The following is a 10,241-nucleotide window of genomic DNA, read 5'->3' on the forward strand; positions in this document are numbered from 1 at the left end:
AGAATGATTGCCTGGTGTTTGTTTTGACCAGTGTTTCTAAGACCTCTATCACAAGAATGATGTACTTTCAGCCTTATGCCATAGTGCTAGAAATGGAGGTTCAGATTTATGATTCTTCTTTTGTAATTAAAGGAAGAGAAAACTCATACTAGACCCAAGAGACCAGCAAAAACCAGACACCTAGAAATGTTCTTTCACAAAAGGTCAGACAGAATTATAAGGAAACTGGAGAGAGGTAATTTAGTATTGTCATTTAAGATAGGTGATTACCTTTTGGGTTTATATCATTTTGGTTTTGTTGCAAATAGGGCCAGAGAGGGGAAATTTTAGGTTAATCGCTGTATAGATGGACTAGATACAATATTTTAGGTTGATTATGGATGTGTGTGGCATATGTGATGGTTATTTACTTTAGGCTACAGTGGAATCCATTCTTGAAATTGAGCATGAGGTGCACGCACTTTATTCTGTAAATGCTGAGATTTTTCTCTGGTTTCATCACTCTTCTACTGCTGTATAAAACTTTTTACAGAGTATAGAGAAATATATAACTGGTTAAAATGACATGTTGTAAGCTAAAATTCAGGAAGATGTTTTGTACTCCATTGTTCTTGCTCCCACAGGAGTTTATTAATATTTAATTGTGTTAGAAGTTACACAAACCATCCCATTTTATGAAACCTTATTAACTTAAGTAGATTAATTCTAATTGAGAGGAAATGAGAATTCAAATACTTTTTTTTTTTTTTTAACCAGCTACACAGAATTTCCATGCATATTGGATGGCTCAGGGCATTGGTATTTCAGGGATGTGAGATATGTGGAGTTCAAGCCTCTATTTGGATCTTTGACCATGTTGGCAGAGTTTGAAAACCTGATCCTCTGAAGTATGTTTTTGTAATGTACTCCTTGTGAACTGAGTTGGGAATTCACCATCCAGATGTTAATGGGGAAGTGCTCACACTGTGTGACTTCTTAAGAAGTTGTTTTTATTGGAAGTCTTGATAAAGGTCAAGAAACGTGAATGAGCATATGGACACTGACCTTGTCATGCAGCATTGCTACTCTCCTTCCTAATTAATATACAGTGCTGGTACAGCTCACTCTGAAGTTTACTCTGATACCGCCTTTTTGATATTTTTAGTATTATCAAAAGCCTTTTAGCTTCCAGTGTTGTTAATTTGATGCCAGTACATAGTTCAGTTTATAACTAATATGCGCACATATAACTCTCTTCAGAAACTACCAGAAAAATTATTAGATCAAAAAATATAAACAAAAATTGCTTTTCCAAAATTATTCCTAATTTCATCTAGGTTATTTAAAGTGCCTTTAAAAGAATCAAACAACTTTTTAAAGTGGCCAAATCCCTGGAACGGAAGGATGGAGAGTGTAAATTGGAGTCCCATTGACAAGGTAGTTAAATTCCAGTGAAAAGAGCATTGAGAGTGGAAGTTAGAGGCAATGGAGACTGCAGGACCCTTACATATTCTCCAGGTCAGTTTGGTGGAACTGCAGAATTGTTGCTGAGCTCATGTACGTATGTGCCAGATGTATCGTATCTTTTTGGTGCCTTTAATTCAGGGTCTGAGCTGATTGAGGTCAGTGTGCTCAGTGATCGCAATTCTTGCTCAAAGGGGTCAAAGCTGGGTTCCTCTGTTTGGATAGGTTCTGAGAATAACTTTTTTATTTTCAATTCTTAGAACAGTATCAGGGGATGTAGCATCTGACTGGGTTATATAGAGTGAAAACAGATGGCTTATAACTGGAAAGGCAGCAAACTGGGACGTGTTGCTTAAAGAGCCACTATTCTTAGTATTGGACAATCAGGCGTAACTGCTGAGAAAAGGTGATGCCTAATATGCTGTTCTTTAGATGGGTTTAGTATTTGTTTCAAGACAGAACATTTATGGATATCTCTGTTTCCTTTCTGGTATTTGTGGTACCTTGTACCAGATGATGAGTTGTTTCTGCTAAACTGTCATGTGAGTATCCACTACCCAGGCAGCAGTAGCTGTGGCAGCCTTGTGGCCACGTCTCACCGGGGGTTGAGTGCTTACCTCCACACTTCCTTTCTTCTGCTGGTGCTCAAACAAAGCTGCCAAAAATGAAACAAGCAGGATCTGATTTAATGGCAGCTGGCATAGCAGAGTGAAAGTGTAGAGCATTTAAGGCTTCTACAGTGACAAGCAAGCAGGCTTCCCAGGTTTTTTGCTTTATTTTGTTTGTTCTTTTTTTTCCCCTGAGTGATTGATGATAGATTCTTTCTGCATGGCTTTAAGCATGTTGAATTTGTGACTATAATCTGAAGAGGCTTCATTTGTACTAGTAAATAGAATAGGGCAGGCACAGTCCTGTGTCCCTGGTGCCAGGTGGCACATGTGGCCCACACCTACATGGCTAAACTTGTTTCCCCTTCCCTCCAACAGAGTATCTGCATCCAGATGGCTGACTGGAAATGGCCTCTGATCAGTGCTGTCCCCCCAGCTATGCCTGGCATTGCTTCAGTGCATGTTGGCTGATACAGGCCAAAATGGTGCCATGATGTGTGCTAATGCTCAGACTGCATGGAGGACTGCAGACTGTAATCGAGCATTTTCAAGCATGTTGTCATTTACCATTTCATTACCTGTTGTGTTTCCTTTGTTATGGACATCATCAGTTAAGCTCTCTTGATAACCAGTGAAAGAGATTGGCATCTCCAGGGGACATTTGGTGCTGAGAGGGGGCGGGAAGTGATGGGATGAATTGCCTTCTGGAGGTGGATATCTCTTTCTGTGAACAGTAAAGGGAGTCCAGGTGATTAGAGTAGATACTGAACTTTTAGACAGGTAAAACTGTGAGGTTAATCTTTGCATCAGTTACTGTAATGTGTGTCAGCTAGGAATGGAAAGCGCTTGGTTTTTAAGCCTCGTTCTGACATTAGCACTTATGCTAATAGACTCATGGGAGTCTACCATGCTGCCAAGCCCTAGGAATTGAACTTCAGCCCAGCATTTACAACAAAGCTGCACTGTCCAGTATGTGTCTTGTTTGATGGTGTTCAATACTTAACAAATTTCAGCACAAACTGACTCTTCATGTTTTTCTTAAATGTTTAGTTCAGGGAAGAACATCTGGTGAGGAATGTTGTAGATCTATTTTTAACCATCATTGCTTTGCTTTTGGTTCTTCTTGTGAGCCAAATGAAACAAACCAACCAACCAACAACCTAAACCCTGATGCTTTTCCCTAATTCCGTAGCTTTGTTTGAGGACATTCAGACAACTTGTTCTCTTTTGCCTTGTGCAGAGGTTGATGCTGGTACTGTAAGGAATGGCAATGCATGCAAATTTTCATTGTGTTTTCTATTAGTTGTAGTGGGCTAAAAGAAGCAACATTTTCCAAGGCACATAAATTGGCCGGTGTATTGGGTATATATTTCAGCTGCAGACAAGCTATGCAACTCAAAAATCAGTCCAGCTATCAGAACATACACCTTAGATCAATGGGAGCTTCCTGTGAAGAATTGTTTAGAGCTGGAAGGCAGAGACAACTTTCTTTTCTATTCCCAATGCAATTTTAAACCTATCTGAGAGGGTATGCGCAAGAGATCGTTAAATTCTTTTCTCCTCTGAAGAGACAGATGCATTGTGTGGTGATGGGCACTGATAGGAATCGGGGAGAGATTAAGCTCCCCTACTGACCCTATAAAGTATTGCTTTAGACCACAGACTTGGCTTAAGAAGTACAAGGACGAGTTCATTTATTTCAAGTGAATTGTGGAAGGACTGCCAATGTCTTAGTAGCTGAGACAATTGGTACTGGGTCAGCAAATCTTTTTATGATAATGTTTTTATAAGTCAGTGTATTAACACTAAGGCATTGCTTCCAATAGCTATGTGAGATATATATATATATTTAAAGGGAGATAGTGTATTTTTAAAAAACCAGCTGATTTTTATATTTTCTTTTTAAAGACAAGAAGTGATATTTGTACCAGTATCTGGTGCAGTAATAATTCCCATCACCAAAGACTGATCTCCAGGAAGAAATTGCTCTCTTCTCATCACTGTCCTCCTCCTGGTGACACTGCAGTACTTATAGACCTCATCTCAAACTATTTAAATCTATCCCAACAGATTTCAGTGGAGGTTAAAGTCTGAGGCGTTATGTTTAAATCTGCAGGCTGTGACTTTTCCATGTACTTGGTTTTTTTATTAAACAGGACATTTGATGGATTTCTGGTGCATTTTAGCCAAATCTGCACTCTAATGTAAGTATTTTAAGCAATTGTGAGAAGCATAGGGCTGCACTGGATCAGCTCACGCTCCCGTTACTAACATGCACGGAGAGTGTGTAAAGGGGTGTTATAATGCTGAAAGGAATTTTGAACAAAATAATTAAAACGCAGATATGGACATGGTAGTTCTTACGGCATGCGTGGGTTTCTGACGCAGCAATCTGTCTTGCTAGCTAACAGAAACTTTTATTCTTTTAATTACAATTAAGGGCATTTCCCCTCTTTCTCTTCATGATGCGCTGTTTTTTCCCCCCAAAGCTACACTCTTCTGCAAGCTCCAGCACTTGTAACCTACTGACACAGAAGGAAGGAACTATGAAAGCCCATCTGCTTCTCATTTGCAGAGCAACTGACCATCAGCAAGAGCGCAAAATTCTTGCCTAGAAACTTAAGGAATACTGATTAACATTTCTCTGAAATTCATTATTTATCCAGGTGGATTGAAGTATTATGGGTTTAAGCCTGTGCTGCTCACTAAGTTTCACCTTTTCACAGAATTGCCAGCTTTGTTTATCTGGGCAGAAGGAGTGACGCTGTCTTGCCTTAGGTAATGTCCATCAGTGGCAAGGTGACACCACAGCCCCTGCCTTGATCAACCAAGTGCTGAAGCAGCTTCTGCATTCAGTGTGGCACAGAGAAGAGGCTGCAGAGCAGAGAAATGATTGAATGACAGAACAGGCATTGGTATTGGAGGAAGAAGAGGCAGGTTTTAGCAGTGAAGCGATGATGAGTCATTTATAATAGCTTTTTAAAAAAATGCACACTTTAGAATATAAAGGAGAAGCAACATTATGACTAATGCAAAAGTTTAGTTGCATTTTGGTTATAAATATGTATACGTGGATTTTTCAAGATACAAGTGCAAATAAAACATTTTTTTTTTTAATTAGGAAAAATCAGATAAATTAGCTTAGTTCAGAACAGTGCTGGCAGATACCTGAATGTAGCTGGCACTGGATTATTACCTAAAGCCCTGCTATTTATTAAAATCTCCTGTAGTCAGCATGCAGAACTTAGGAATGTTATTTAGCATTTAGCAGAATAGTGTCCATTTAGCCTCTGCTTTCTGGATTTTCTATGCTGAAATGATTCACATCAGCCACATTTCTCAGGCTTTTGAAAAACATACAATGATAGTATCACATTGTAATGACAGATAAGAAGCATTATATGCACACTTACATTACTGAGATGAGTTAACACTGAGCTTTACTGCCCATTTTCTACCGTGATATTACTACAGCAACTCTGTGTCTTCAGAAGAAAGACAGTATTTATATTCATTTAGACACTTTTTTTTCTAAAGAAATATTTTTCAAGGGAAATAAATATGTCCTTGAACTCATGTGGGTCCATAAAATCAGTGATGCTATTTTAGATTTGCAAAGCTGTAGTGAAAAAACATAATTGATGCATGTATCATTTGTGAATCCAGCATAGCTCCTACAGTCTCAGTGTCTCATAGTATGGTTGAAGTACCAAGGGATCTCTGGAGGTCATCTGTTCCAATCCCTTACTCAAGCAAGGCCACCTAGAGCAGGCTGCTCAGGACTGTGTCCAGACAGCTCTCAACTGTCTAAACAGATGGAGACTACACAGCCACTCTGGGCAACCTGTGCCACTGTTCTGTCACCCTCACAGTAAAAAAACCTGCTTTCTTGTGTTTAAGTGGATTTTCATGTGTTTTAATTCATGCCCATTGCCTCTTGTTCTGTCACTGGGCACAACTGAGACCTGTTTGTCTCTCTCCATTTCTTTCCATCAGTAGCTTGCACACATTGAGAAGATCTCCTCAGGGCCTTCTCTTCTCTGGGAAGTGTAACACCTCAGGAAGCTGAACATTGAGAGGGTTTAAGAATGTTTTGAAGCCTTTCCTGTGATGAAGACAGTGGAAAGAATCCCCTTGGCTTTGGTAGGCAGGGCCAATCTCATCCTTGACCCTAGCTGCTCAGCCACTACTCTGTTTTCCATGGTAAAGCTATAGAAATTTTCAGCTTAGTCTTACACCATAGCATTATGTTTGGTTTGTATCTGTTACATATCCAATGGCAGAATTATCAGGGGCTTCTCTGTGTAGAGCTTGTAGTCTCCAATGACCTTTGTTCTTTGTAAGCTAGGCAGTATACCTCCATTAGATGGGAAACACTGAGTCTTTTCACTTCCAGTTCCCTTCTGAGCAGGAAACTCACTCCTCCTATGTCTGTTGTTCTCGGTAAATTAAAATACAGCTTACAGTAAATTGAAATACAACTTACAGTAATTGGACTTCTCAGAATATTCTGCTACTGCATTACCTTTCCTCCTCCACCTCCTCCATGTCCTTTGAGTTTCATTGTTCCACATTAGCAGAGGAGGACTGGGGGAGTCGGTGCAGTGTGTCAGTCAGACTTCTCATGCATCAAAGCATGGCTCCCTCCTAAGCAAGTGCCTGTTTAGTTTTTCTGGACCCCATGCATTATGGAACTCCACTGAAAGACCCTAGATCTGGAGGCAGTGTATCAGTATATGAGGAGAATTCCAGTTAATGGTAAAGTCATCTAGTTTTAGTCTTACTGTGTGCCTGAGGAATGAATTCTAAAATAAAATACACTTAAGAAAATCCTTATTCATTAAAATCCATTACACTGAATAGATAGCAATCTGCACTAAAGAAGAAATTGAAACATAATATTAGTAATTTCAGTAGTAGAGAATTAAAAATATTTTTTTACATGGCAAATTTTGCTGTAAGCCATGTTCTGCACTTCCCTGCTCTTCTTATAACCTATTTTGGCAAGGCTGTCTGGGAAAAGAGCCTATTCTTTTCCATCTCTTTCTCATTATGTTCTTACTAGGGAGTTTGAAAAATATAAAATACCTGCAGCACATTATTATTCTAGTTTATTTCTAGTGAAAATGAAACATTAATATATGTTAGGTATGAATATTTTTACTTTCAGACAGCTGGGAGTGGGCAGACTGTCAGTGTTCCAGTCTCTAGTAGGATACTACCCTCACTTTAGTAATGCTGATTTCACTGGAACTTGCTTAGTCAGGTGGCTATGAAATAATAATTTAAAACTCTGCTTCTATTTATAATTACAAAAATTAACTAGCATATGTGGGTGTTCACGTGGCTGTGCATTGATTTCAGTATGTTTGTTCTAACCAGTGATGTGCTAATGTCACTCTGCACCTGCATCACTGGAGTGTGGTTTTTTTGGTCCCATAACCAGAAGCGCATTGCCAAATCAGCAACTTGTAGCTGGTGTCCTAGTTTCTGCCTGGAGCTTTTCCTCTGTAGGTCCTGCAAATTTCTGTAGTAGTAACAATGATCTTTAATGGGCATGTGTTCCTAAAAGAGACGAACTTTTCTTTAGCTTAAAACCCCAAAACTGTAGTTTTTGGACAATGTCACAGAAAAGTAACAAGTTGGAGACACAGAGTACTTCATGGAGCCAGGTAGAGCAAAATACCAAAACCCAACTAATCAACCAAGATTCATGGCTTGTTGAGGCCTGTGCAGTTATCTGTTACTCATTCCTAACAGGATTGCCACATTGACAAGGGTCCTCTGGGTGGAAAGCTGGCATAGGGGAGTCACTGGTAGGAGCCATGGGAGTGTAAAAGAAGACAACATGTACAGTTTTCTGACAGTGCCTGTCACATGAAATAAAAAAAATGGGAAGGTTGTGAAGGCTGACACTCAATAAATAAAATACTGAAAAAAAACTTCACCACAAAACCATCAATAATACTGTGGTCTTATTTCTTTGTCAATCTAAGGAAGGGATGTAAAATATAAATGAAGTTGGTTCAGTGAGATTCACATAAAATGATGTTTACTGTTATCCTTTATCTGTCTTTTTGTTAAGACAGTGATTCAAGCCAGTGGCTTTCAGTCTTTTGGACTGCAGAAGTTTGATAGTTTTTCAGTGGGAACATGTAAGGAAGTAAACCTTTTGCTGCATGGTTTACTTCTCTTAGCCATTGTTTGCAGATATCTGAAATGTGATGTATAGACTTCCAGGCTGATATTCATCACTGTTTCTACATCTGTCAGCTCATAAAATATGTTTGGCTTCAAATAACAGCCACTTTGTCCCATGTGAGACACAACTTTAAAATTGAAATCTCATTAGATATGGTGTAACAGTCCTTTCTTATACTTTCTTCATGTTCCCTTCAAAACAATTTTTGCAGTCCTTTTTATTTGAAGAGTTTCTGCTGTTTGCTTTCTTCACTGTACCAGGCACAGGACTGTATCTGTGGTGATTCCCATGTATCACTGTTCTGCTTCTTTGCCAGTTTAGAGAGTGTTTTTACTAATTTATGCCTTTTTGGAGGGTTTTATTTGGTACCAGTTTCCATTAAGCAGAATGCTCTGTCCATTTGTTTGGGAGGGTAGTTGCCCATCCTAAGCCTTTCTGTACAGAGTAGCTGATAAGTATTTTTTTCCTTCTACTTGTTGAAATTGTTTCTCTAACATTCTGCTTGTAAATGAAGTTTCTGCTACTCTCCTGCTTGCTCTTGGAAAAAGTTTATGTAAACTTTTTTCAGGTATAATTTTGACTGTTTTCCCAGGTTTCATTTTATTTTTAATTGGTGACATTTGGTTAAAATCACTTAAAATTGATGTCTAGTTTTGTTTTTTTTTCCTGGCAGATGAATAAAATTGGAAGATATAATTAGGTTTGCTGTTTTGCATTGTCATAAGCTACTATGGTGAAGAACAGGATTGTTTTTATCTTGTCCATTTATGATTTCCAGTATATACTTATATATTAGAATGGTATTACTGTGACATCATTATTTGATGCAATAAGTTAGCACAGAAAACACCTGGCTTCAATTATTAGACTTCGGTCTTCCCCGCCCCTCCCATCCCGAAGGCAAAGCAAGAAAATACACTTAACTCATCTATTTTTTCTAGAGCGTGAGTGCTTCAAATACTTTGAAGATAGGGAAGCTGAACAGGCATGATTATGTTATTATTACTTTGACAGAGAGGTGTAAATTCAGATATAATTTCCTTAGGATGTCTCTTAAGATTATATTTATGGTCACTGAAGTGCAGCATCCTCTCTATGCAAATTTTATAGGCTTGTAAAGAGGGAGTTAGTTTTGTAGAAGTTTTCCTCATGCCGTATCCAGAAACTCTGCAGATCCTTAAGACACCTAAATGAGAAATCAAATCTGAGTACAGCATAAAAGAGAGAACAGTCTTGCATATGGTAGTTGCGAAGTTCTCAGGCTTCTTAATAGTAGTTGCATATGACTTCAGAATGCTTCAGTCTTGTCCATGGTCTTCTGTGGCTCTGTGTGTACAGAGTTGGTAGTATGGTATCAGCAGTTAACCACAAATTTTTCCTTTTAATAATTTTGCAGTACTTTATTGCAGAGTTGCTCTGAAGAAATCTGGGAAAAAATGAATATGTTTAAAAAATAGAAAATTAAAATAGACGTGTAAATAAAGGCATCACATTCTCTTTTTTATGCAATTTTAACCATCTTGATTCATGCATTTGCCCCTCTGCTCCTGTTTCCAGAGTGACATCTTGAGACCCATGAAAACTCAATGGAATTAATAGGTTGATTCTTACATTGTGAGCAAGCAGATTAAAAATCCTCACCTTGGCTTCTGCTCTACTCTGAAAACTAGTCTCTGTGTATGTTGCAACAGTCTTTCATCATCTGGGAAGCTATTTACCACTACTGATTAAAACAAGTCCCAGTCATTCTTTTGTGCTGACAATTGATCATGTACAGCAAGAGCCATGTTCATTCTTTCCAATACAATTCCATGTTTTTAAGTCTAACTTTTCTAAATGCATGTGGACAGATATCAAGGTCTTCTAAATAAAATTCTAAGGTAGCTGTTGAAATAAGATGTTTTGTGGAACAGAAGACACTCTCTACCTTGGAATGATAGCCCTTATATTACCCCACTTCCCCCACCTCCCCCCCCCCCCCCACGCAA

The 10,241-nt window shown here is 38.6% G+C and overlaps 1 protein-coding gene across 1 annotated transcript in view; it reads left to right on the forward strand.

The window, feature by feature from the left end:
* The window catches only part of LOC104404603 (protein NEL-like), a gene marked incomplete at its 3' end in the record, with an annotated part of 60,073 nt that overhangs the window by 33,105 nt on the left and 16,727 nt on the right, over positions 1–10,241 (forward strand). The window lies entirely within an intron of this gene.

The sequence above is a fragment of the Nestor notabilis genome, unplaced genomic scaffold, assembly GCF_000696875.1.
Source record: "Nestor notabilis isolate BGI_N333 unplaced genomic scaffold, ASM69687v1 scaffold11974, whole genome shotgun sequence".
In the NCBI taxonomy this organism is placed as follows: Eukaryota; Metazoa; Chordata; class Aves; order Psittaciformes; family Psittacidae; genus Nestor; species Nestor notabilis.